The following is a 26,973-nucleotide window of genomic DNA, read 5'->3' as shown; positions in this document are numbered from 1 at the left end:
AAGGGTGGAAATGATCTGCTCAGAATAACCCTTCAAGCGTAAATGTCGCCTCTCAAAAGCCAAGCCGCGAGAGAGAAGTGATCCTCCCAATCCGAAAATATAGGCCTGTGCCGAAGAGGATGTGTCAGATGGGCCAGTGGCAATGGACATTCTAGAGCCATGCGAACCAGATCCGCTAACCATAAGTGTCGTGCCCACTCCGGTGCTACCAGTACCACTCTGCCTGGATGAGTTCTATACGACTGAGAAGCCACCCGATGAGGGGCCACGGAGGGAAGGCATAAAACAGAATTCATGTGGGCCCCGGACACACCAGAGCGTCGAGACCCACCGAGCCCCGCTCCCGCCAGCGGCTGAAGAATAGTCTGTCTTCGCATTTGCCTGAGATGCCATCAGATCTAGTTGAGGCACGCCCCATCTGGCGCAAATTAAGTTCCACGCTTCGGAAGAAAGTTCCCACTGTCCTGGACCGAGTTGCTGTCTGCTGAGGAAGTCTGCCTGAACGTTCTCCACTCCGGCGACATGAGAGGCGGCAATTCCCCCGAGATGACGCTCCACCCTGGCAAACAGGAGTCGTGTCTCAAGAGCCACCGCAGGACTTCTTGTCCCGTCTTGATGGTTGACGTAATCCCCCGTCGCATTGTCGGAGAATACTCGAACCATCTTGCCCTGAACCCAGGGTCGGAGAGCTTGTAGGGCAAGTCGGACAGCTCTCGTCTCAAGCCGATTGATGGACCAAGATCCTTCCGTCGGCAACCATAGCCCTTGGGCTGATCTGACTGCAGACACCGCGCACCATCCGGATAGGCTGGCATCGGTGGATATTAGCCAATCCGGAGGGTCCAAGTCCACCCCCCGCTCCAGATTGTCGCGCAATAGCCACCACGACAGACTGGCTCTTGATTCTGGAAGAGGCATTGGTACGTGGAACTGTTCCAACACCGGAGTCCATCGTGACAAAAAAGCGCACTCTGTAATGGTCTTAAGTGAGCTAACGCCCATGGCACCAAGTCCAAGGTGGAAGCCATGTATCCCAGAACTTGCAAGTGATGCCAGACAGTGAGATTCTTCCTCCGAAGAAGGGCTTGGACCTGACCTTGCAACTTTGTTACTCGGTCCTCTGCCAGAGACATCTTCATACGCAATGTATCAAACTGTGCTCCCAAGTAAACCAGATCTTGGGTGGGTTCCCAGTGACTCTTCTGAACATTTGACGATGCACCCAAGCGCCTGCAAGGTGAGCATCACCATTCGAACAGACCTCGCGCAGTCCTCCCGAGACTTTGCTTGAATCAACCAGTCGTCCAGGTAAGGATGGACTAAAATCCCCTCCTTGCGAAAGAAAGCAGCTACCACCACCATCACTTTGGTGAAAGTTCGAGGAGCTGTGGCTAGCCCAAATTGAAATGCCCGAAACTGGTAGTGCTGCCCCAGACTTTGAAGCGCAGAAACCTCTGATGGCTCAACCGGATCGGTATGTGTAGATATGCCTCCGTGAGGTCCAGGGATGCCAGGAACTCTCCTTTTCGAACCGCAGTGATAACCATCCTCAGGGTCTCCATTCAAAAACGAGGGATCCGAGAGCAACGGTTTACCTTCTGCAGATCGAGAATGGGCTGGAAGGTGCCCTCCTTTTTGGGAACCACGAAGTAAACAGAGTACTGGCTATGACCCTACCGAGCCTCCGGAACGGGGACAATAGCCCTGAGCTCGAGAAGGCGCTGCAGGGTCGCCCGCACCACCTCTCACTTGCTGTGGGATACCATGTGGGATTCCACAAACACCTCCCGAACCGGTCGGGAGAACTCTAGAGCGTAGCAGTCTCTGATCACATTCAGGACCCAGCGATCCAAGGTAATCCTTGCCCATTCCATGTAAAAGCTGGATAATTTGCCTCAGACAGCTTCGATGACAGAATGGGTGCCTGTGGCTTCATTGGGAGGGTTTACTGTTCCTGGCACTGAGGTTTCCAGAGTCTCTACCGGAGCGGCGAGCACCGCGAAAGGACTGCTGGCGTCCCGGGGTTTGCTTGGAGGCCTAAGGCAAGAAATACCTGGTAGTACGATACCGGCGAGAGTCCCAAAAACAAGCTCAAGGCGGAAACACCTTCTTGGAAGATCTATCTTCTGGCAACTTAATGCCCTTGGACTCTCCAAGCAGCTTTAACAGCTTATCAAGGTCGTCCCCGTTCAGGAGCTTGCCTTTAAAGGGGAGGTTACAAAGCTGGGACTTTGAAGACAAATCCGCTGCCCCATTCTGAGGCCATAGAAGATGACACTGATATACTCTGAGCTGACGTCCGCACGAGGTTATACAGCGCATCCGCAACATGAGTGATGCCCGCCTCTAAACAAGTGGCCTGAAGCGGTCCGCTGCCGCCGGAACCGGAGGAGGTGGAATCTTGAACGCAACACAGACGCCCTCTGCATAAGGTTAGCACAAACTGCCACCCGCAGGCTTAAGGCGGCTACTTCAAAAACTCGCTTTAGCTGGATCTCAAGCTTGCGGTCTTGCAAGTCTTTCAGTGCCGCGACCCCAGCTACTGGGATAGTGGTCTTCTTAGTGACCGCAGAAACTGCTGCATCCACTTTTGGAATCTTCAGTAGATTCAAAACATCCGAAGACATGGGGTAAAGCTTTGCCCTAGCCCTGCCCACCTTCATTCCTGCATCCGAAGTATCCCATTCCCGGGAGACTAGCTTGCGGACCTTTTTAGGTAACGGAAAAGAAGTTGTCGGAGCTTGGATGCCATTGAGCACTGGATTAACTCCCTCACTGTCGGATTCCTCCTGAGAAACTTTAAGTCCCAGGATGTCCAAAACCTGTGGAATGAGGGGATGCAGCTCATCACGCTTGAAAATTCGGACCACGCTAGGATCATCCCCCTCTGGCTGGAGGGAGGTCATCACCATCAAGATCATCAGGATCCACGCCCCCTGGATCCGGAGTCGTACCCGAGACAGCCACAGCGTCTGCACCCGATCCCGAGTCCTGTGGAACTCGAATGGAATCCCCATGTCTGGAGAAATTCAGAGTCAAGAGCCTTCTTCGCCGGAGGCACCGACAGAGTCCCCATATGTCCGAGCCTTTTTGGCAGTCTTCCTCCTAGCCAGGAAGGCTTGGTGCATAAGTAAAATAAATTCCTGAGAAAATTCTTCCGGATCCCCTTCTCCCTCAGGAGAATCACGTGGGGTGTCATCGCCCGTAAAATCTTGCCCCACAGGGGCCAAAACGGGCAGGGAAACCACTTCCAGTGACCTGCAGCGCACAGCAGTTGTCCCAGCCGGAGGAACAAGCCAAACAAAGGGCAGCCAAGTTTAGCGCCTGCCCGCGCGTCCCACAGGCATGGCAGGCGAGCGAGTTTGTGCGAGGGCCCATTAACTTGGCCGCGCAGCCACGCGATCTGAGGGGAAAAAAAGGCCGCTGCCAGCAAAAAAAAAAAAAACTGTGCGCTCCGTCGGCGTGGGAGACGGAAAATAAACCAATAGCCCCCCAGCCACAGCCTTGCCAAAAGCATAGCGAAAAAGCGGCAAAATGCTGCAGAAGTACACGGGCTGAAAGCCCCACTCACCCTCCTCCTTTGGAAACACCCCGGAGCCCCGGGCTAAGAGGGAAGATGCTACTCCTGAAAGGGCTGGTATAGACAGCCTCGGTAACCTGACACCTAGCCTCGGAGGAAAGATGTCCGCCAGCTCAGCTCCTCTTCTTACCTTTTGTTTTTTTTAATTTAAAAAAAAAAAAAAAACTTTACAAGTACAAAAAAAAGAAGGCAGTAAGCAAGGGAGCAGCTATAGCAGCCTTGGTGTAGAGTAACCAGGAGCGCCTGGCCTTCCACTACCAAGTACTTGCGGGCGAAACGCAGACAGGGGTGTCCAACCCCCCGGATGCCCGGCTTCCAGTGAGGGATGGCCCACAAAGGTGCCTACCACCTCAGGAAGCGCAGCTAAGACAGGGGAAAAAGAAACCCCTGAAAACAAACTAAGTAACTAAAAAATCAAATAAAACTAGTCAGACTGCAGGAGTGCATCTCTACCACCTGCTGGAGTCAGAGAAATACTGAGTGACTGCAGGTGGCACTCTCGTTATGTAGCAGTGCCCAAAGTTCTAATTGTTCTCTGACTCCATCTGCTGGTATCTGGGTATGTTCAGGAACACACCATTCAGGGAGATGCTCAACAGAGTGCCTACTTGAGCACTCACTCCATATGCAACTTGAGCCTAGGCATCCTTAAGCACACCACTGTAAGACCACCTAGGACCCCCTACGCGCACAACTGAGCACTCGGGTAGGCGGTCCCAATGTGCCCAACTGAGCACCCCGCTAGGCGTGTAAGCGCAAACCAATGTATCTGAAGAGGGCAGCCTTATACGCAGAGAACAAGAGGGCGAGTACTGCCACGCGTACCAAGCAGCAAACAATCTGAGAGCACGGCCTAGCCCAGAAAGCTGCTCAACTCACCAAGCTGCCTGAGTCCCCAAGCTCCCCCGGAGGTGGGAACAGACATCGGATCGGCATGCCAAGCAGAGACCAACGGGGAGAGGAATCCCTAAAATCAACTCCCCCTTACCTTTAAAAAAAAAAAAATTCACTCGTTACCTGAGCTCAACCCATCCCGGCCAAGCTCAGAAACTTCTCCAGCTGCAGGGAGGGGGAGAGGGCATAGACCTTCACCTGCTTGCCTTCCAGCTGGTTTTTTGGGGGTTTTTTGGTTTTGTTTTTTTTTTACAGCTAAGTCCACGCTGTCAGAAACCAGCTACCAGATCAAGGCACTCATCCGAGGGAGAGATCCGAAGGTATCACCTTAGGAAACTCGACTGAGGAAGGAACCATAAGCTATCACCACAGGAGAACAGGGCAATAAACTTTTTTCCTTCTACAACAAAACTTTAAATGCCATCCCCAGAAGTGAGATGCACATCTCCATCTGCTGGATACGGAGAATACTGGCAGGCTGTCGTCAGTGCAGGAATGTACATATTGTGTTGTCAGCTTTGCTCTGTCTCCATCTACTGGTAGATGTGCATAACCCACTAGTTGTGGATCCACCTATCTGAATGCTATAAAAGGTCTGGAAACACTGCCCTAAATAGGGCTGCCCTTATAACATCTGCCCCAAAGGCCACTTCTTCCTTTGCTTGCATGTACAATCTATAGTGCTTAGTAAATGAGTATAAGGATCAAGTGGCCACCTTACAAATCTTTTCTGGAACAAAGGCTGCATTGGCCTGAGCTCTCAGCAAATGAGTCTAAAGTGCTTCCAGAGTCTGCCATCTCCTGAGCAAATAGGCAGAAGTAATCGTCTCCTTACTCCATCTAGACAAACACCATAAACAGCCTGTATGTAAAGAAATACTTAGATACCCAAGAAAGGTACGTCAAATACATAAATAGTTTATTCCTAAACACTGCACTTTCCCTCAGAGAAAGCAACAAGACAAATTGTCCCATTCAGATGAAAGAATGATACAACCTTAGGCAAAAAGGAACGTACTGGTCAAAAGGAAACAGATTCTGAGGAGACCAGCAAATAAGGGTCTCTGCAAGATAAGGCCTACAAATCTGAAGCATACTTAGCAGAACAAATGGCCACCAGAAAAGCTGTCTTGGGGGGGGGGAAGAGATAGTGGCATCACCGACCTAAATGATTGCTTAACCATTCAGCTCCCCGCATTAGTTGCCTGATCTCAATCCCAAGCTGCAGACCTTGTTTTTCTGATAAACACAGTACCGACAGCCTCCCTCACAGTAACAAAATGGCAACGATGAAAAAAAAAAAAACAATAAGCTAGCAGCAATTCTCCCACTCCGGAAGTAGCACACTAGCGGAGGAAGTAGTCATTAACATGGCGGAGTCAGGGGAATCTACTCTACATGAGGACAGCTGTGACAGCAATAGTGAAGGCCACAATCCAGATGGTTTCATAATTATTTTAACTGTTTTAAACCACACAAATCAAAAATTTTAAGACATACAACACACCGTAACCATTAACATTACCAGTTTTCAATGAGAACCCACAACACAGCAAAATACGCCCAAAAAAATTGTGGTTTCATAATTTGAGAGCTAACATGATGGGGTTCAAAAAAGAAACTTTTGGATACTGTGATTTGCACAGTGATTTGGTGAACATTGAGAGGAGGCAGAAACCAAAATAGAAGAGTAGAGCTTATTGACAACTACACCACAACTGCTGGACCAAAATGTCCACAGACATATGGGGGCAAGTAGATCACTTTGAAGGATTTTGCTCTACAACCACTAAATTTAAAGGCCTCATCTCCAAAGTTTATAAATTACTGAATTATAAAATTGAGAGTAACCCAGCACATATCTGAGCTTGGGATCGGGTCTTTCCTGCAGAAATCTCTATTTATTTATTTAAAATCTTTTTCTTTACCGTCATTCAGTAACATACTGTCACACTCTAGGGAAGAGTGGTTGGATATTTTCTAACGAACAGGGAAAACATCTATTGCTTCCTCTCTAGTTCAAAATAGCTATAAACTGCTATACAGATGGTACCTTTCTCCTGATAAACTATTGAGGATGTACCCAACTTCGGGCAGGTTATGCTGGAGAGGCTGTGCTGTCATAGGCTCCTTCATTCATATGTGATGGGAGGGCAGCTATATCACCTTTATGGCAGCAGATTGAAACTATCCTTTCTGAGGTTATCTCTGACACTGTACATTTAGAAATAGACGTAGCTCTCTTGCACAGGCCTGCACACTGTGGGATACCAAATGCACAACCTCTTATCACACAAGTATGCATAGCAACCAGGATGGAGATTGCTCCATCCTTAGTGAATGTTCTCTCTAGAATCGATAATGTATGCACCATGAGTAAACTAAAGGCAGAAAAACACCGAAGTCTTCGAAGATTCCATTCCACTTGGGACCCATATTTACAATGGCGAAAGTCTTCTAGTTAAGTAGTACATTACCTTCGCACCTCATAATTTTTCCATTGTTCTGGGGTTTTTTTGCCCTATAATTCATGGCTATGGTGTTTTTCGACGACCTTTTGCTGCTGGTAATTCTGATTGCTATGGGGGGTGAGCTGGTTGTATTGCCACCACTTCTTTTATTTTCCAGGGTCTGTGACCTTGTTGGTATTAAGGTAGGAGGAAGTGTTGTGCATAAGGGGTAGGGGGAAGGGTGGGGATATTTAACTGTGAAAATGATGGTTGTTTCTTGTGTATGGTAGAACTTACTATGTATATTAGCTTTTCTAATTAAACACCAATAAAATGCTTATTGAAAACAAAAAAATAGAGAAGCAGGCAGTGGTGTCAGGGCAAGTACAGAAATCCATAGAGAAGCTGGAAAAAGCACATTTGGGGTAATTTCACAAATCTGAGGATCCTGGAAATTGAATCCCAGAGACTTCTAAATATCTGGACTATGCCCAAGTGATAAAATACCAACAATGCTATCCTGGCAGCAGGACCCAGCCCTAATCTGAAATCTTGATTAAAAGGAGGCACTGAATTAGAAGGGGGGTGGGGGGAGGGGGTTGAGTCCTCAGAGAAATGCTCCACGAGATATGGCATTTCACAGCTTCCCTATAAAAGAAAGAATGCTTGAAGATGGGCTCGTCATATTATGGAGCACTGATTTGTCTCCCATCATTCATTTATAGGCATTCAATATCCAATGCTGCAAGTGTATCGGGAGCCACTTGTATAGTAGTATTCAAGGTAAGGAACTCACAGACAATATCACAAAATAACCAGTCAAATGAATACCAATGAAAATCAAAATTTCTATATATTCATGGGAGGCCATCATATAATAGAGCTCAAAAAACCTCTGATTCACTGTAATTACATAAAAAAAGGCACTGATTTAATCATAGGTTTTTTTTGTTTTACAAATATTATGTTGCATTATAAAAACCAGAGAATACTGCCACAATTATATAATGTACAAGCAAGCACTGTGTAACTATCCTAGGCAATTGAGTCCATTAATTCAAATTGCTCGACATTTATTCTTCCATCATATATATATATAAGCGGATTGGAATATAAAAGAAAGATTTATTGAATGCTCCTTATATGCCTATTGTATCATATATGTATACTTTGTTCCTGTGTATGAGGTTGTAAAATGGTCAACTATGCATAAGTGCTCTGTGTTTACCCTACATGTTTGCCAACTTTACTTTTATCTGTCTTGGTCCCAGAGGTGCCAGGCTGGCGAAGGAGACACTGATTGGATCAACATCATAAGGTCATCCCCACATGTAGATCCCATGTGCCTAAAAGCACTGGTTCTAATAGTGAAGCAGGAGAGGATGATGGGTGTAACAAAAGAAAATTGGTTCTTACCTGCTAATTTTCGTTTCTATAGTACCAGGGATCAGTCCAGAGAAGTGGGTTGTGTATCCCTATCAGCAGGTGGAGTCAGAGAACAATTAGAACTTTGGGCACTGCTACATAACTAGAGTGCCACCTGAAGTCCCTCAGTATTGACCTGTATCCAAGCCAACAACCAATACTAACGGGCGACCAAAAATCACTGTCCCCACTTTGCCCCAAGGAAACAACATGAGTAAATAAACAGAAAAAAACTGCTCCAACAATCGTATTCTGCAAAAAAAGAGCTCTATGAAAAACTAGGCAAATTGTAGCCAACACAGTCTTTCGGTAACTGAAGTAAGGGGTGGGCCTCTGGACTGATCCCTGGTACTATAGGAACGAAAATTAGCAGGTAGGAACCAATTTTCTTTTCCCTATACTTACAAGGATCAGTCCAGAGAAGTGGGATGTACCCAAGCCACCCTACACTGGGCAGGAACCCGAAAGACCCGCGCATAGAACACTTGCACCGAAGGACGCCTCATTAGAGGCCTTAACGTCCAAGTGATAATGTTTAGTAAATGTGTACAGAGGACCACACCACCGCCCAGCAGATCTCCTGAGGTGATAGCAACTGACACTCCGCCCAAGAAGTAGCCTGAGCCCTAGTGGAATGAGCTCGGAGACCCAAAGGCACTTGGCGGCCGTGGACCAAGTATGCTGAAGTAATAGTCTCTTCAATCCATCAAGAAATGGTCGCTTTAGATGCCTTGTCCCCTTTCTTTGCACCCCCGAAAAGAATGAACAAATGATCGGAGCGTCTGAAGTCATTGGTAATCTTTAGATAACGCAATAAGACCCGACGCACATCCAAAAGAAGAAGATCCTTGTCCTGAGGCTACCCCCTGGAACTCTGCGGGAACCCTGGAAGTTCCACTGTCTGATTAACATGAAAGGCCGAAACCACCTTAGGAACAAAGGAAGGAACCGTGCGTAACGTCACCCTATCGTTGTGAATCTGCAAAAAAGGGTCACGGCACAACAGGGCCTGCAATTCAGAAATCAGACGCGCCAAGCAAATGGCCACCAAGAACACAGTCTTCAAGGTTAGATCTTTCAGGGAAGCAGTGCATAGAGGTTCGAAAGGAGCGCCACAGAGCACACGCAATACAAGATTTAAACGCCAATCTGGACACACCGCATGGACGGGAGGTCGTAAATGTTTGACCCCCTTGAGAAATCGAACAATGTCAGGGTGTGCTGCAAGCGAACCACCGGCAAACTTTCCCCGCAAGGCCGCTACCTGGACCCGAAGAGAATTGAACGCCAAACCCTTCTTGAGCCCCTGTTGCAGAAAATCCAGTACCAGAGAGACCTCGACCGTTAAAGGACCGCAAGAGCACTCATGACACCAGGTCTCAAAGAGTCTCCAAACCCTCACATAGGCCAGGGAAGTGGATGGATGTCTTGCCTGCAATAGAGTGGAAATAATTTGTCCAGAATAACCACTCAATCGTAAACGTCGCCTCTCAAAAGCCAAGCTGCGAGAGAGAAATGATCCTCCCGATCCGAGAAGATGGGACCTTAACGAAGTAGATGCGATAGATGAGCCAGCTGCAAAGGACCCTCTAGGGTCAAGCGAATCAGATCCGCGAACCATGGGCAGCGTGGCCACACTGGAGCCACCAGCACCACCCTTCCGGGGTGGAGTTCTATGCAACAGAAAAGCCAACCGATGAGAGGCCAGGGGAGAAAGGCATACAACAGAATCCCCGTTGAACAGGGGCACACCAGAGCGTCGAGATCGACTGAGCCTTGTTCTTTTCGACAGCTGAAGAAGTGTTCTGTCTTCGCATTCTCCTGCGTTGCCATCAGATCCAACTGTGGGACCCTCCATCTGGCACAAATGCAGTTCCATGCTTCGGGAGACAGTTCCCACTCTCCCGGGTCGAGTTGTCGCCTGCTGAGAAAATCCGCCTGCACATTGTCCATGCCTGCAACATGCGACACGGCAACTCCCCCGAGATGACGCACCGCCCAAGCGAACAAAAAAGTACTTCGAGCGCCACTGCGGGACTTCTCGTCTCGCCCTGTCAGTTGATGGAGACCACCATCGTTGCATTGTCTGAGAACACTCAAACCATGCGTCCCCGAATCCAGGGTAGAAATGCTTGCAGGGCAAGACGTACCACTCTTGTCTCGAGACGATTGATGGACCACGAGCCCTCTGATGGAGACCAAAGCCCTTGGGCGGATCTGGTGTCGCACACAGCTCCCCAACCTGACAAACTCGCATCGGTGGAGACTATCAGCCAATTCGGTGGGTTCAAATCCACCCCCTTCTCCAGATTGTCATGCGAAAGCCACCATTTATTTATTTATTTAACTTTGTATACCGACTTTCAAGTTAATATCAAGGCGGTTAACAATATTTGAATTCGCAGTAGCAAAATTCACAAAAATCCGTTACCCAAAACACATATATCTCGCTAATAATTTACACAGTAAAATCAAATACAAAATAATGTCCCATTAAATAAGAAAAAAAACAAAACAAAACAAAAAAAAAAAAAACCATAAAAACAAGATAAAATCTTAATAGTTAAAACATTTTTCAAAATTAAAACCCTCCAGACTTCATCCCCGTTCTTTATCCTGACCTATACCTCCCTTATTCTGTCATTTTTTAGATTTTTCGGCTCCTCTACACCCTTGCAACTTTTTATGTCTCCTGATAATCCTTTAAGTAAAATAAAGAGAAAGAGAAGAATCGGATGGCCTAGTTAAAAGCCTGTTGAAAAAGCCAGGTCTTTATCAGTGTTTTAAAACTATTAATATTCTCCTCAAGGCGGATTTCAACCGGGAGGGAATTCCACAACCCAGGTCCAGCCAAGGATAATGCTCTTTCTCTCACGGAGCTCAAATGGGCCAATTTGGGTGAGGGAATTGGTAGTAGAGCTTGCCCGAGTGACCTTAGATTGCGAGCTGGAACATGAATACGCAGTGAAGCATTAAGCCATTCCGTATTACTCCCATATATGGTTTTATGGATTAAGGTAAGACATTTATAATGAATGCGGGACTGGACTGGCAACCAATGTAACTTCATCAATGCTGGGGAAACGTGGTCATACCTATTTATATTAGACAGCAATCGCGCAGCTGCATTTTGCAGTAATTGTAGGGGACGAATAGTTGACAAAGGAACCCCCAGCAGTAGCGCACTGCAGTAATCTAATTTTGGTAAAATTAGGGCCTGCAAGACTATTCGAAAATCATTTAAATGCAACAGAGGCTTCAGTTTTCTTAACACTCTTAGCTTGTGAAAGCCATCTTTTATAGTAGACTTTATTGAAGATTTCATAGTTAACTCAGAATCAAGAATGAAACCCAGATCTCTTACTTCACGTACAATCTTATGAGATAGGGAATGTGATACTAAATCAGCCTCTATTTTCTCTGTAATCTTGTTGCTAATGAATAGTATTTCAGTTTTCGAATCATTCAAAGAAAGAGACATGTGTGTCAGAAGCTGTTTGATAGCCTTGAAATACATGTCCCATAATTTCAGTGTAGCCGATAAAGAATCTGTAATAGGTAACAAAATCTGTATGTCATCAGCAAACAGATAATGCACCAGTCCTAGCCCAGCTAAAAATCTACAAAGAGGTGCCATGTAAATATTAAACAAGGTTGGTGAAAGAGATGAACCCTGTGGTACTCCGGCATGGAGATCCACTGTTTTAGATTCAGCTGTACCCCATTTTACTACATAGGATCTGTTCGAAAGAAAAGATTCAAACCAACTCAATGTTTTGTCTGAAAGGCCAATCTCCTGCATTCTTGAAATTAATGATTCGTGGCTTACGGTATCAAATGCCGCTGTTATATCCAATAAAATTAACAGATATGAGGTATTTTGGTCAAAGCCTCTTTGAATAGTATCACATAATGACATTAAAAGAGTTTCAGTATTATGGGCTTTCCTAAAACCAAACTGAGATGGAAAAAGAAGATGGTGATCTTCTAAATGGTCCATAAGCTGACGATTCACAACTTTTTCAATTAGTTTGGCCAAAAAAGGAAGAATTGAAATTGGTCGATAGTTAGTCAGAATTTCAGGATCTAATTGGGCTTTTTTCATGATAGGTTTCACTAAAGCGCATTTCAAACCATCGGGGAAACTGCCTTCTTCTAGAGATAGATTCACAATGTCAGCCAAAGGTTTGGCGATAATGTCTTGAACCAACTTAAGATAGTTAATAGGCTATGCTTAGCTGGTTTCATCTTTTTAATTAAATTAACAATTTCTAAAGAAGAGACTGTCTCAAATGTAGCCCAGTTAACTGAAGGATTGATAGGTAGTGAAATCTTTTGCGGGGGCTGAGTGGTTAGATCTTTTAAAACGGCTAAAATTTTTCCTTTAAAGAAAGCAGCAAACTCATTACTTTTCTCATGTATCTTATTGGACCCAAAAGAAGATTTTCCTTTCACATGAATAAGCTCGGATACATAAGAAAAAAGTTCCCTCGGATTAAATTGATATTTATGAATTCTATCCGAATAGAAATCTCGTTTGGCGGTATTAATAGAGTCTCTGTAGTTATACAGAGCTGATCTATAATTGACTAGTGAAATATCATTACGATTTTTCCGCCATATTCGTTCTAATTTTCTTAACCCTCTCTTCAGCTCTTTTAGCTGAGGAGAAAACCAAGGAGCTTTGTGTTTACCTTGGGAGGAAATCCATTTTTTAGAAGCGGGACACAGCCTATTTGCTAGTTCCAACATGGCTTTATCCCAAGATTTAACTGCTTCCAAGATATTAGATTTCTCCAGAGATTGCATTGCTTCTGGGAAATTGGCAATTAACTCCTCACTCGAGCAAGACTTGTTAATTTCAATTTCTATCTTATCATTTGATAGTGTTTTAGTCTGGGGTGTTTTGAGTGAAAGAGTCGTAGTAATTAAATAATGGTCCGACCATGGTACTGGAAGGCTATTTGGTGTAGAATTGGTCTTAAAGAGTTCATTTACAAACACCAAATCCAGAGTATGGCCTGCTTTTTGGGTAGGAGAATTAACTAGCTGAGTAAGGCCTAATGCATCCAATGCACTTAAAAAGGTGTCGCAGCTCGTTGACCGTGGAAGGGTATCAACATGCAAATTAAAATCACCCATAACAGACTGGCTATAGACTCTGGAAGCAGCCAGGCTATAGACAGACTGGCTATAGACTCTGGAAGCAGAGACAAGGGTAGGTGGAACTGCTCCGACACCGGACTCCACCGTGACAACAGCTCACGCTGTAACGGACGTAAGTGGGCGAACGCCCACTTAACAGAGTCTAAAGTGGACACCATGGATCCCAGCAGTTGCAGATGATGCCACACAGTGTTTGTCTGAGAAGAAGCGTCTGTATCTGGCTCTGCAACCTGGCTACCCGGTCCAACGCCAGAAAGACTCTGCCTCGCAAGGTATCGAAACGGGCTCCCAAATAGGTCAGCTCTTGAGACCCAGATGACTCTTCTGAAGATTGATGACCCATCCGAGCAATCTCAAGGTGAACTACTTTATATAATAATAATATACTTTATATAATATATTATTATTATATAAAGTATATATAAAGTATATATAAAGTAACTACTTTATATAATATTATCATTATATATCTATTTATATTTTATAAATTGTTTTGTTGTTGTTACATTTAACAGTTTTTAATGTAAAGTTTTCTCAGTTGATCTTCCTACTGTTTTATGTAAAACGCAATTGCGGATTTTGTTCTATGTACACCGACGTGATATCTCTGATGAGCAGCGGTATATAAAAACCAATAAATAAATAAATAAATAAATAAACAAACATCACCATGCGAACCAATCTTTCGCAGTCCTCCCTGGTCTTGGCGCGAATCAGCCAGTCGTCCAGGTATGGATGGACCAGGATCCCCTGCTTGCGAAGGCAGGCTGCTACCACCACCATGACTTTGGTGAAAGTTCGAGGAGCCGTCGCCAGACCAAATGGAAGGGCCTGAAACTGGAAGTGTTGTCCCAAGACCTTGAAGCGTAGAAACCGCTGGTGACATAGCCATATTGGAATATGCAGATAAGCCTCCATAAGATCCAGGGAAGCAAGGAACTCCCCCGTCCGAACAGCAGCCAGTACCGTCCGCAGGGTTTCCATGCGAAAACGAGAGATTCGGAGACAACGGTTCACCTTCTGTGGGTCTAGGATGGGACGAAACGTGCCCTCCTTTTTGGGAACCACAAAGTAAACCGAGTAACGTCCCCAACCCTCTTCTGCCTCCGGAACCGGGACAATGGCCTGTAGCTAGATCAGGCACTGCAGGGTCTCCCGTACCGCTTCCTGCTTGCTGAGCGCGGACACGCGAGACTCCATGAACACGAAACGTGAAAACTCTAGAGCGTAGCCTTCTCTGATCACCTCCAGGACCCAACGGTCTGAGGTGATCCTTGCCCATTCTGTGTAAAAGCTGGACAATCTGCCCCCCGACAGCTTCGACGACGGAATGGGGACTCATGGCTTCATTGGGAGGGTTTACTACTTCCTGTCCCGAGGTGTCCAGAATCCCAGCCGGGACAACGACCCCCTCGAAAGGACTGTTGCCGTCCTGAGGTCTGCTTAGACGTGGAAGGCGAGGAATACCTGCCGGAACAAAATCGGCGTGAATCCCGAAAACATGGCCGCGAAGGAAACAACTTTCTGGTGGGCCTTTTATCTTCCAGCAACTTATGCCCCTTAGATTCTCCGAGTAGCTTTACCAACTGCTCCAGTTCATCACCGAACAGGAGATTACCCTTAAACGGGAGGTTACACAGCTGAGATTTTGAAGACAAATCCACTGACCAATTGCACAGCCACAGCAGTCTGTGAGCAGTCATTACAGAAACCGTGCTGTGCGCTGAAGTTCGCACTAGGTCATAAAGCTCATCTGCTACACATGCGATGCCCGCCTCCAAACGAGCGCCCTCCAAGGCGGCACCACTGCCAGCTCCTGTAGTGGCGTTAGAGGCCTGAACCCAGCACAAAAATGCCCTCTGCATGAGGCGGGCGCAGATCGTGGCCCGAAGACTCAATGCAGCCACTTCAAAGATTCGCTTCAACTGGATCTCCAGCTTAGGGTCCTGCATATCTTTTAAAGCGGCAGCACCCACTACCGGAATAGTGGTCTTCTTTGTGATGGCCGAAACCGCCACATCCACCTTTGGAATTTTCAGAAGATCCAAGACATCTGCTGAAAGAGGATAGAGCTTGGCCATTGCTCTGCCCACCTTGAGCCCCGCGTCCGGTGCGTTCCACTTGCGGGTCACCAGCTTGCAAACCTTTTTAGGCAGTGGAAAGGATAAAGTGGGCCCCCGTATTCCGTCAAGAACCGGATTAACCCCATCACTATCTGATTCTTCCTGAGAGATCTTAAGCCCCAGAACTTTCAACACCTGGGGGATAAGGGGTTGTAGTTCCTCCTGCTTAAAAAGGTGGAACACGCTGGGATCATCCCCTTCTGTGGGTGGCAAATCATCATCATCTGCAGCATCTTGATCAGGATCCCCAAGATCAGGAACCAAATCGGGAACCTGAGCCAAACCCGGATCTCCGGAGGGTGGAGGCGGGGTCTGCAGCCCCTGGGGACCATCACTTCCCCAGCGGACCTGCTGTTCCTCGAGTCGACCCTTCTTGAGCAATGGCTCGGAAAGTCTCACTGACTGAATTTGCCTCCTGAAGCCCTCCTGCTTTCTAGCCAGGAAAGCCTGGTGCACTAACAAGACAATCTCCAGCAAAAACCCCTCCGGGTCTCCATCTGCCGGAATGGGATCCTGAGGAGCCAGTTCACCCAGTCCCCCAGTGCTGTCCTCTGCCACAAGGGCTAAGACTGGAGGGGATCCCTCCTCCCTTGAGCCTTGGCATGAAGACCCCCCAGTCCCAGCAGAAGGGCTCAGGGCCCGATGAACTCTCCATCCCTAAGAAGGATAAAGGGAGGGAAAAAACAAAACTAAGTTCTGCCGTCGCACCCACACACCTGACAGAGCGCGGAGAGAAAGTGAGGGCCCCTTGAAAAAAGACGCGCAGCCACGCGGCCCAGGAGCTGAGGGAACGGAAAAAATAGAAAAAAAAATTGCGCGCTGCTGGTGGTTCGATATCGGGAAGGAGCAAAGCTGCGATAACTTCCTCCACCGGACCTGAAGAAAAAAAAATGCGCGCCGAAACTGAGGTGGGAGTAAAAAATGCCGACAGGCCCGTTGCAACAGGGCGCGCTGTCAAGCACGGTGAGCCGCACTAAAAAGTGGCTGGCGAGGAAAACACTTACCCTGTCCCTTCAGAGCAACCCGGAGCCCCGGGAATAGAGGGAAAGGGGGCCGGAGGGCTGCCAAACACCCCGGAGTGCCTGCAAGGCTGGCTGTTCCGACCAGACTCCTTACCTCAGCTCGAAACCACAGAGGAAGTCTGACTCAGTTTTACTTTTTTTACTTTTTATTTTTTATTTTTTATAAACTTTACTGAGTCCTATAGAGCAGGAGGGTCAAAGGAGCAGCTTTGGGGGAGCAGCCACGGAGGTGAGTAACCAGGAGCCCCTGGTCTTCACACTCCAAGTGGTGACGGACAAAACCCAGACAGAGGTAACCAACCCCCCCCCCCCCCCCCCCCCGGACATCCAGCTTCGAATGAGGGATGGCCCACAAAGGTGCCTAACACCTCAGGAAGCAATCCTGAAGACAAAAACCCGGAGAAAAAAATCTAACTAAACTGAAAAATTAACTAAGATTGCAGGTGCCTCTCTTCCAGCTGCTGGAGTCAGAGAAATACTGAGGGACTGTAGGTGGCACTCTCGTTATGTAGCAGTGCCGAAAGTTCTAATTGTTCTCTGACTCCACCTGCTGGTAGGGATACACAACCCACTTCTCTGGACTGATCCTTGTATGTATAGGGAAAGGTCTCTCACACATCATTCCCAAGTGTCACATGTGCAACACTCCGGTTCCCATTTAGAAGTGACCCACCACAGTCCAAAAGGAAACGTCATACTGTTGCTCTCACATCCCAAATGCAGCCCCAGCACTCAGAGAGGAGGTGGTGATGAGAACACCAGAACAACATCACACTGTCTGCCTCACATATTCCTTTCATTTGTATGGCACTCCAACAACCATTTAACATATGACAGAGCATCATCCCACTTAGCAATACCTGCCCCAGTTCGAGAGGTGACAAGAGCGCAGGAGATGGTAACAGAGAATATTACTTCATCACTCTAATATCTGTACCCCAGATGTACTGAATGAGCCAATCCCAGCTGTGACACACTAAAAAATGAGAATGTGATGGGGGCACTGTGCTGGCATGTCACATGTGCCACCCCTAGAGATGTGAAGACTCAAAAAAACTAGAAAACTCTGAAAGAAAACTGATCCTCAACACCCCTTTAGGCCTGAAGCAGAAACATTGAAAAAAGTTAGAAATACTTCTCTCAGAATGATGTGTGAAATGCTTTTCAACTATAACCATTATCGGGCCGATGCAGTAAGGTGCGCTCAGGCTGGGCGCACAGCCCCCGTTTGGCCGCACGTTCGACGCACTATTTTTACCCCTTACAGAGTAAGGGGTAATAGCGTGTCGCGGCCAACCTCCCCCCCTCCTCGAAACTAACAGCGACCACAACATGCAATTAGTTATTACTGCGCGATACAGAAAGTAAAATGTGCAGCGAAGCTGCACATTTTACTTTCAGAAATTAACGCCTGCCAAAGGCCGGCACCGGGAAAGTGTACAGAAAAGCAGAAAAAACTGCTTTTCTGTACACCTTCCGACTTAATATCATAGCAATATTAAGTTAGAGGCCCCAAAAATTAAAAAAAAATAAAATTAAAAATTTGTCCACGACCCGCAGGTTGGAAGATGGACACTCAATTTTGCCGGCATCCATTTTCCGAACCCGTGGCTGTCAGCAGGTTTGAGAACAGACGCAAGTAAAATTGAGCATCGGCTGTCAAACCCACTGACAGCCGCCGCTTGTGTCAAAAAGGAGGAGCTACGGACGAGCTAGTGTCCCTAGCGCCTCCTTTTACCGTGGGCCCTAATTTGCATATCTTTCTTTACTGAATTGTGAGCCCAGGAGTGGCCTGGGCGCTTGCCGGCTCTCCCGCGTGTCTTACTGTATCAGCCCGTATGTGCACATTACTCTCAAAATGCTTGTTAATGCAATATAAGAATGTAATTTTTAATTGTCTTAATTACAATCCTGAGTAGAGTGGTTGCCATGTTATTCTATTTGAATATGTAAAAGAGCAATACTTTGTATCTGCCATTAGCTTGTAGGTCAATCTCTAGGATTGGACAAATTTGTAACAACTGGTGCAAATAGTTTAATATTTTTAAAAAAGAAAAATCTTATATGCTAATAGCTGTGTGTTTAGCTCATTTTGTGTCTTGAATAGGTTTAAATACTACACAAAAATATTGTATACTTATTTTCCCAAAAATATTCCCCAAAGGGTGGTAAAAAAAAAAAAAAGAGAAAATAAAGTTCCCCATCACATCAAAAAAGTTCTGTAACTTGAATATCTAGCCACCCTTAGGTATTCCTCTCACATGTAGTATTATGAGCCCTGTTTGATAGGCTGATTGTACATGGGGGAGGGCCACCACATACCTAAGGCAGAAACTGGAGACACATTAGTACATTGCCTCCCTCCCTTGTGATGCTCCAACATCACACTGACATCAATCAGACCATGAACATGGAACACAGGACTTTTTTTTAGATAAAAAAAAATCTCAAAATATAGCACACATCAATTCACCATAAGATTAACAAAAAAACTGAGTAATAGCTACCCTAAAAATTGATGGATGACAATATTAAAACAGTACTAAAACTGTTCCCATAATACTTTTGACAAAATCAATATCTTCCAATTTCATTCAGATTAATCCCTAAGTTTTAGAAAGGACCTCCTAGCTATCTAGTACCTCTTAATTCATACAAAGTGGGGTGCTACTGCAAGGAGATTCATATAAACCCTATGCATGCAAGACAGTGATACATGGAAAGCATGACTATAGCATATACAACTTAAAAGGGAATTCAGGAATAGGTATTTTAAAATTAGATGAAGTGGTCATAACAACTGCACAGAATTAAAACTATGAAGACGAGAAAAGGAGACCCAGGAATATGATCCAATTAACAGAAACAAGTAACAACTTGATATTGAGGACTATAATCACATATACTGCCAGAAACTATGAAAATGAGTATGTTCCAGTGTTGCTTGCTGTCCAGATAGGAAGGAGAGTTCCAAACAGCACCCTACTTGAGAATACAAAATAAATCTTTTCCATAACTGATTAATGTGAATAGTTGTATAAAATTAGTTTGTATGTTCCAATAAAGCTAGAAAAATTAAAAAAAAAAAAAAACTAATCATCCACCCCTCAGTTCAGAAAAAATGAAGGGAGAAATACAGTACATACGTCAGAAGATGACCAAAAATAAGCATATTTACAATTCAGCATATCACAGTAGCACTTACTGCTCTAGTGGCTAAGGCTGAAGCCTTGACAACTAGAGATACAGCTCACAAGATTCAAATTTGTGTATTCTTTTAGTATCAAGAAGCAATAGGATTTTCAATTTTCTTTCTTCAAGAAAAAAAGTAAGATTGCAGATGAGAATAAAACAGGTCTTCAAAGACTTGATAAACTACATGAAGAAATCCTTTCCTTTCTACTCTTCAGACCAAGTATGATGGATATTTCCAAGCCATATGCAATAAACGTTTGTGCTGATACCAATGACAAAATGAGGGCAATAACTCTAGCTTATCAGCAAAAGTCAAGGCAAATGACAGCAGAAACAGCACTGGACCCATCCAACCTGCCCAATTATCATATCTACACTACTAAATAGAGATGCTAACTGCCAGCCACAGTGTGACATCCAGTAATTTTTCTCATCTATCTCTGCTTAACATTACTATAGTGCTACTCAATGTACACAGTGCTGTACAAACACCACATAAGAGACATTGGGGCAATCTCTCTCTTCCACTTTTGTACTTCATCTTAGGCAGAAGAGCATACAAATCCCCACTTTCACTCCAGATCCTACCTTTCCCATGCCTAGTCACAAGGCTCTGTAATATCATGTTTCTTTGATTTTTTTCCCCTCCACATAAACCTCTCTCAAAACAGGGTGCTTCTTAGAATTGCAGGGGGGGGGGGGTTTGAATTTTCCCACGTTTTACAGACTGCACCACATGTTTTGTTTTTACATGGAAACCCTGCATACAAATTTTACTGTTATTGCTCCATTGTTGACTATTCACAGAGGTGATATTGGCTCCTCAATATGCTCTACCACCTTTAATCTGGATAATTTTGTTTCTTTTTTATTAACATTTTTAATTGATATCTGAAAGGAACATAGCATACTAAGGGGGGACGTTCCACTGCCACCAGCAGGAAGGTACCATGGAGGAGTAGAGTAGTACATGCTGTCAGGGTTCCTTCTCCCCGAGAGCAAAAGTGAGGTCCTGTGGTGCCGCCCACTTTTTTGCGGGTGGTACTGAAACTAGTGTGCGTCTTACAATCGATGGCGTCTCAGAATCGAAGAACTATAATAATCTAAATAACCATCAATATTAGAGAGGCTGTTATCCAAGGAAATGCAGGCAATCACATGGCCAAAGAGAATTGGCCATGTGATTGCCTGCATTTCCACTAGGAAAGTGCAGGCTGCCAAGCTGACCCAGGTACTGTTACATTCTATTATCACAATATGATCTAAATATCTACCACTACTAGTGAACCTCCCAGAAAAGGCCAGCTACATGAGCACTTGTGTTTCCACTATGACCTGTACATGTTACTGAATATGCAGTTGATTCTACTAGCACAGCCTGTCAGATGACCTAAGTGGATGCCTGTGCTACCTCCTAAGACACCTAACATTTCCTATCAACTTTTTTGCCATATACTTGGACAGCCTCAACACCTATTAACGTAGGCGAGTAGGACACCATTAATACTTAAATTACAAAATCTTGCTTGTTGTTCTCTACTTTTGCAACCAAGGATCCTCTGTTAAACTCCAATATCCTTTTAGATAGTGCCACCCACCATCGGAGTGTGTTTCACACTTCCACCACCCTTTTTTGTGAAAAATATTTCCTGACCTTTCTCCCTTCTGCATATATTGACCCCTTTTTCTCTAGAATATTCTTGGGTTTGAAATGGGATTTAGACTGAATCTGGATGTTCTCCATGGACACAGTTCTTATTTTCATAGTATGCAAATTAGACAAATACATCTCATGAATACTTGTAATGAATATTCTTTAAAAAAAAAACTAGTATAAACAAACTGCAATCTGTGTCTGAGGACTGAAAACAGACGTAAATAGAATGAATATTAAACTAGCCATCCATTTCTATCATATTACTGATGGCCTCGACTTTTACTTTCAGTAAAAAAAAATGTTTACAGCCTTATTTAAAATTACACAACTTTGACTTTTAAAACTTGTGTGAAAGAAAGAAAAAAAGAAAAAAAAAAAGAGGTTTCTCCAGTGTAAACTCAGCAGTTGCATTGCTCTTAAGAGAACCAAGTAAGCCTAAATTAAAACTTGCACAGACCCGCGGTGCTCTCGCCCCGGAAGCCGGAGCCACTCCTCCTACGCCCGTTCCACCAACCAGTGGTGAGAGACTAAGAAGACAGGAACAAACAAGGCGAGCCGCGGGCCCCAACAGCAGTGACGCAGCTCAGTAATCCGACACCCCTCCCCCTACCTCGCGCTCACTGACAGGGGCAAGAGAAAAACAGTAGGGAGGGGAGAGAAACCTTTTTGCCAGCTTTTGTGTATTCGCGTTTATAAAATATAAATTCTGACAGCTGGGGAGGTTCGGGGGGAGCAATTCTCCTTCCAACCCTCTCCCACCGTGTTAAATACCAGGCGTTTGCGGAGCTACAAACAGGGTGTGGTTAAAACTATGAGGGGGGTGGGGGGCGCTCAGTTACCACGGGCAAAGACAGGACAGAATACTCAGCAAAACTTCAGGACATAGGTCAAACGGCTGAAGGAAAAATACACAAAAACAACTTGACACGAGGGGGAAGGATGGAGGTAGAGATTAGTATATATTGTTTTATGGCGCAGCTCTAAAACGTATCAAAGCCCCTACCATGCTGATGCGAACACGGAAAGTTGTACAATCAAGTACTGAAACAATATGCCATTGATTTCGGGGGGGGGGGGGGGGGGGGGTGCCTCGGCAGCTGAGAAGTGCTAAAGAGTTTACCCACGTCCAAGGGAAAGAAGTCACCGGCCCAAAGTTTGAGGTACACTAGCCGCGGGCCACGGCGCCTTTCATGCAAAAGGTCATCAAATCCCCGAGAGTAAAAACGTGAGTGTGCCAGAAAGCGAAAGGAGGAAAGAGCGAGGGGTCGTCTGAGATCAATCTTGCAACACAAAGTGGCGCCAAAATAAGGGGGGGAGGCAGCCCTTCCCCCTCCCTTTCCAAAACACATCCGGGCGGACAAGGGGGCTCTTCAGCGAGGGCTCCAGCACGGTGTGTCAGTCTTGTACTGGTGCCGAAATAAAAGGAGCACCCGGGGAGGCCATCGAGGAGAACGGCAGAAACGAGAAGAAGCTAGGAAAGGTGGGCTCGGCAACTCGCTTCCTTCCTCCCAACACCAGGAAATGGCCCAGGCCGTAGAAACACCAAGGGAAATTTTCAGCCCGAGCCCCACTGTCGTTGATTTCGTTCCTACCGGGAATCTCGTTTGATTCGGGCACCACAGACAAACATCTACCCCGCCGCTGCCACCACCATTTTGCAGTTTCTACTTCTCGTCAAATCACCCTCGCCTACCGGCAATTCCTTTCCGGCAGGCGAGGGCTCTGAAGTCTTTAAACCGACCAAGTTAACCCACCGGCACAAAAAAAAAATATATACACTTCCACCCCCGACAAGAGAGAACCCACAAGCCACACACAAAAATCCTCCATCTTGCCAGCGCTTAAAAAAAAAAAAAAAAAACAGCGAGGTTCTCCATTTTAGCTCTCTCGCTGGGCCTGGCCGCCTCTAACTCTCCCAGGCCGAGGGTAAGTGACCGAGCAAACAAAAACAGGTCGGTGGGGGGAGGTAGAGGGAAGTCTGCACATTAACTATACTTTTTCTTTTCCCGAGGAGAAGAGCGCAAGGGAGACAATATACAATGGTTCATATTTTTTTTTTCTGCCTGGCCCGTCCTCCATCTTGCCTCCAAGTCTCTCTCTGACACAGAAACAACATCACGATCAACAACACAAGCACCAAAATAACACTCAAAACTTCCAGAAGCTTCTCCGCCATTTTACAACTTACCTCTCCCAGCAACGCTCACCCCCCGCCGCTGCTCCTCCAATGCCCACTACGTGCCCCCCGTCCCGTGGCTTTCCGTCGAGGGCCTTTTTCACGCTAATTTTAATTAGAGGATCGCAAATGTTTAAAAGAGGCGGTTTATGGCGCTCGGATTTGTTTGACTGCTCACTGTTCGGCGACTTGGAGGCGAATGGAGCGAGCAGGCGCCACCTGCCGGCCAGAGAACAAGGATCGAGCACTGCTTGGGGACCAGCGACATCTTCCGGCGGGCGGCGGGAAGCGCTCTACATGATCATTTTTATCGTATCTTTCACCGATGGGGGGGGGGGGGTGCTTTCGCGTTGGTTGCTGACGTTTTTGCTGACGCATGCACGGCGACCTGCGTGGTTCTAGCGTACTCGACTCGAGTGGGCTGGGCGGTGGTGTTTCTTGAGCCAAAAGAATATTTTGCACACACGTGCTTGTCTCTTTACTGCTTCCTTTCGGTTAAGAAAATTTATTTTCTTTATTATCAGAGTGTTGAGAATTCAGAAGATTAGATTTGCAGCTAATGGAGCGATTGTAACATTGGAGTAATATGTAAGCTTAACTTAGTTCCCGTCAATACTTTAGCAGCTAAGTTCTGCAAAAAGATAAATATTAAATTTTATCATTTAGAGTTGCCTCAGGAATACTGTAATAGTGTATAATAAGGTCTGCCTCCCTTCGTCAGCTTTCTAACCCCTGAAGCTCAATCCATCCAGCTTTCTCTCCATCCTCCAGCTATATCCCTTCCATGCTTGACTTGCCCTAGCAGGTTGAACTCCCCGCTCCAGCTGAAAAATCCCCCAGTTTTCTCTCTCTCATTTTTCCAACTTACAGATTTGATTATCCTTTTCAACTCTGTCCCTGTCTCCCAGTCTTGACACTCCCTCAGCTCTCTTCCCACCCTCCCTTTTTCTCTTCCTCTCCCTCCTATCTCCCAGATTTGACCACCCTATTCAGCTTTCTCTCCTAAGCTTGACACCCCCAGCTCTCTTGCCCCACCCAGTTTTCTATTTAGCCATTTTATATACCATCGTTACAAATAAAAAGATCACAACGGTTTACAACATGACATAGATATTATAGATCGTCATGGAGCTTGACTTGCAGGAATTAAAATTTAAATGACTTCCTCATTGACAGTGCCTGCTCAGTTGATTTTAAGTTAGCTTATAGGCATTTTGAAATAACCATGCTTTTAGGTCTCATTTGAATTTCCTTGTTTCTGGAGTCAATGGTAGAGTCAGGAAGAGAGTTCCATAGTTGTGGACCTGCTATTGAAAACTCACGGTCTCTTATTTTTGATAGATGAGTATTCTGTAATGATGACACAACCAGAGTTGTTAGAATGGTTGATGGAGTGTATTAATGTTAGGACTTTATAGTTGATTTGGCATTGTACAGTTAGCCAGTGAAGAGCTATTAGTGAGTGAGTGTGAGTTGTGATTGAATTTCCTCGATCCTGTTAGTAGTATAGCAATGAAATTATATAGTAATTGTAATTTTTTTAGAAGATAGTTGGGTACTCCGAGTAGAAGTGAGTTACAGTGGTCTAAATTTGAGAAGACGAGTCTGCAGGACCGTACAGAAATCTGCGTGAGTCAGCAAAGGTTTCAGTGTATGTAGTAAGCGCAGTTTGCCATAGCCAGATTTTATTAATTAATGTGCTTATCCATTGTTCAAAAATTGTCAGTCAGTATACCTAAGTCCCAAACTTGGTCTGAGGGTGTAATATTGAAGTTATCCAGGTGTGTTCGATGAGTCGCTATAGGTAGATTTCTTTTTACAGAATGATTTCAGGGGTTTTTTTTAGTGGTTAGAGTTTAAACAGTTCATGTTGTATAGCCTTCATGTGTGTTGCGAGAGTCAGTCTTGCATTTTCAACAGATTTGGTGCATGGAATATAAAACTGAAACTCACTGGCGTACATGTAGAAGGTGATTCCTAGTTCAGATAGTAACTTACACAGAGGGAGCATATAGATGTTGAATCACCCCCAGCTCTCTCTTTCCCCAAGGCTCAAGCTCTCTCTTTCTCTCTACTCTCCCCAGGCTTGACCCCTCTCTACTCCACTCACACACACCTCTCTCCATAGGTTCTATATCACTAAGCCCACCACCTACCGGCTTGAACTCCACCACTCCCTCATCTATCCTGGCCCACATGGGCAAGGGCAACAACTGCTATGTTCTTTGTAGATAACAGCAGAACAAATTGGCCTATCCAGTCTGCCCAGTTGAGATTTTTCTATTTTGGGTAGATGAGTATATACATTTCTCATATACAAATCAACACCAACTTCACTCTCCCCAGCCCATCTTGTCTTTTACATGACCTGTCACCTGTCTAGCCTTCGTATCTATTCCAAATGTGCACCAACCACTTTGAAATATTAATAAGCGATCTATAAATTTGGAATAAATAAATCTGTTAAAAGTGATGGCCTCCACCATCTCTGCTGGTAGGCCTTGTCCTCTTCAACTTTGATTCTTACAACACCCAGGTCCCTTCCATGCCTTTTTCCAAATTTTGTAATAATTCCCACAGCCAGTAAAATCAGCGAGTCTGTTAAAAAAAAAAAAAATCCAGACTTCCCATGCTCGTTAACATTTGAGTTTCATTCATGGTCCCTCTATACAAGTTATTCCAGCCATCTTGGAAGCCCAGTGCAGTTATGCCACTGCTGTTTTGGGTTGAAACATTGCTCCATGCAAGGTTATCCTAGTGCTTCTTTGCTATTGTCTTTGGACCAAGGTTTCGTCCTACTGGCCCATGCAGGTTGACACTGCCATCTTCTTCCAGCCCTTTGGGCTAATGTTGCCACCTTTTCCTGCCCTCCGGGGCTGGTGATGTTGATGTCATTTCGTAGTCTCCACATCATAATCTGCAGAGAAAATATTTTCATGTGGGAAGGGAATTCTGCATAAATTATGCATTGCACAGTTGCACAAAATTCCCCCAGGAGTAACTATATCATGAATCTTTTTAATCTACCTAAAGCCTGCCTTTCCTTGCAACATCCTTTATGTGGCAACCTCCCTGAGCAATATCTGTCTGCAGATACATCTTGGATCAAGGAATGAGAATCATAGGAAATCACAAACAAGCTTCTTATGTCAAACTCCACTCATCAACTTCCTGGCTTTGAATTAACATAAGAACAATGGTCCCTACTAAACAGGGTAAGACAGGTAAAGGCCAATTTGCAATCAACCTTCACCCCAGGGCCTTGGAGACTAATGGAGAGATGCA

General features: G+C 45.5%; 1 protein-coding gene across 1 annotated transcript in view; it reads right to left on the bottom strand.

Moving 5' to 3' along the window:
• STAG2 (stromal antigen 2) overlaps positions 1-23,955 on the bottom strand; it is a 1,172,735-nt gene extending 1,148,780 nt beyond the window's left edge. The window contains 1 exon segment of the mRNA XM_029607875.1: positions 23,701-23,955. The gene's annotated coding sequence lies outside the window, so the exon portion shown is untranslated.
• Positions 23,956-26,973: the final 3,018 nt, after the last annotated feature.

This window comes from Rhinatrema bivittatum, chromosome 6, assembly GCF_901001135.1.
Source record: "Rhinatrema bivittatum chromosome 6, aRhiBiv1.1, whole genome shotgun sequence".
Lineage (NCBI taxonomy): Eukaryota > Metazoa > Chordata > Amphibia > Gymnophiona > Rhinatrematidae > Rhinatrema > Rhinatrema bivittatum.
The sequence above is the reverse complement of the archived record's forward strand: the minus strand, read 5'-3'. Positions and strand labels throughout refer to the sequence as shown.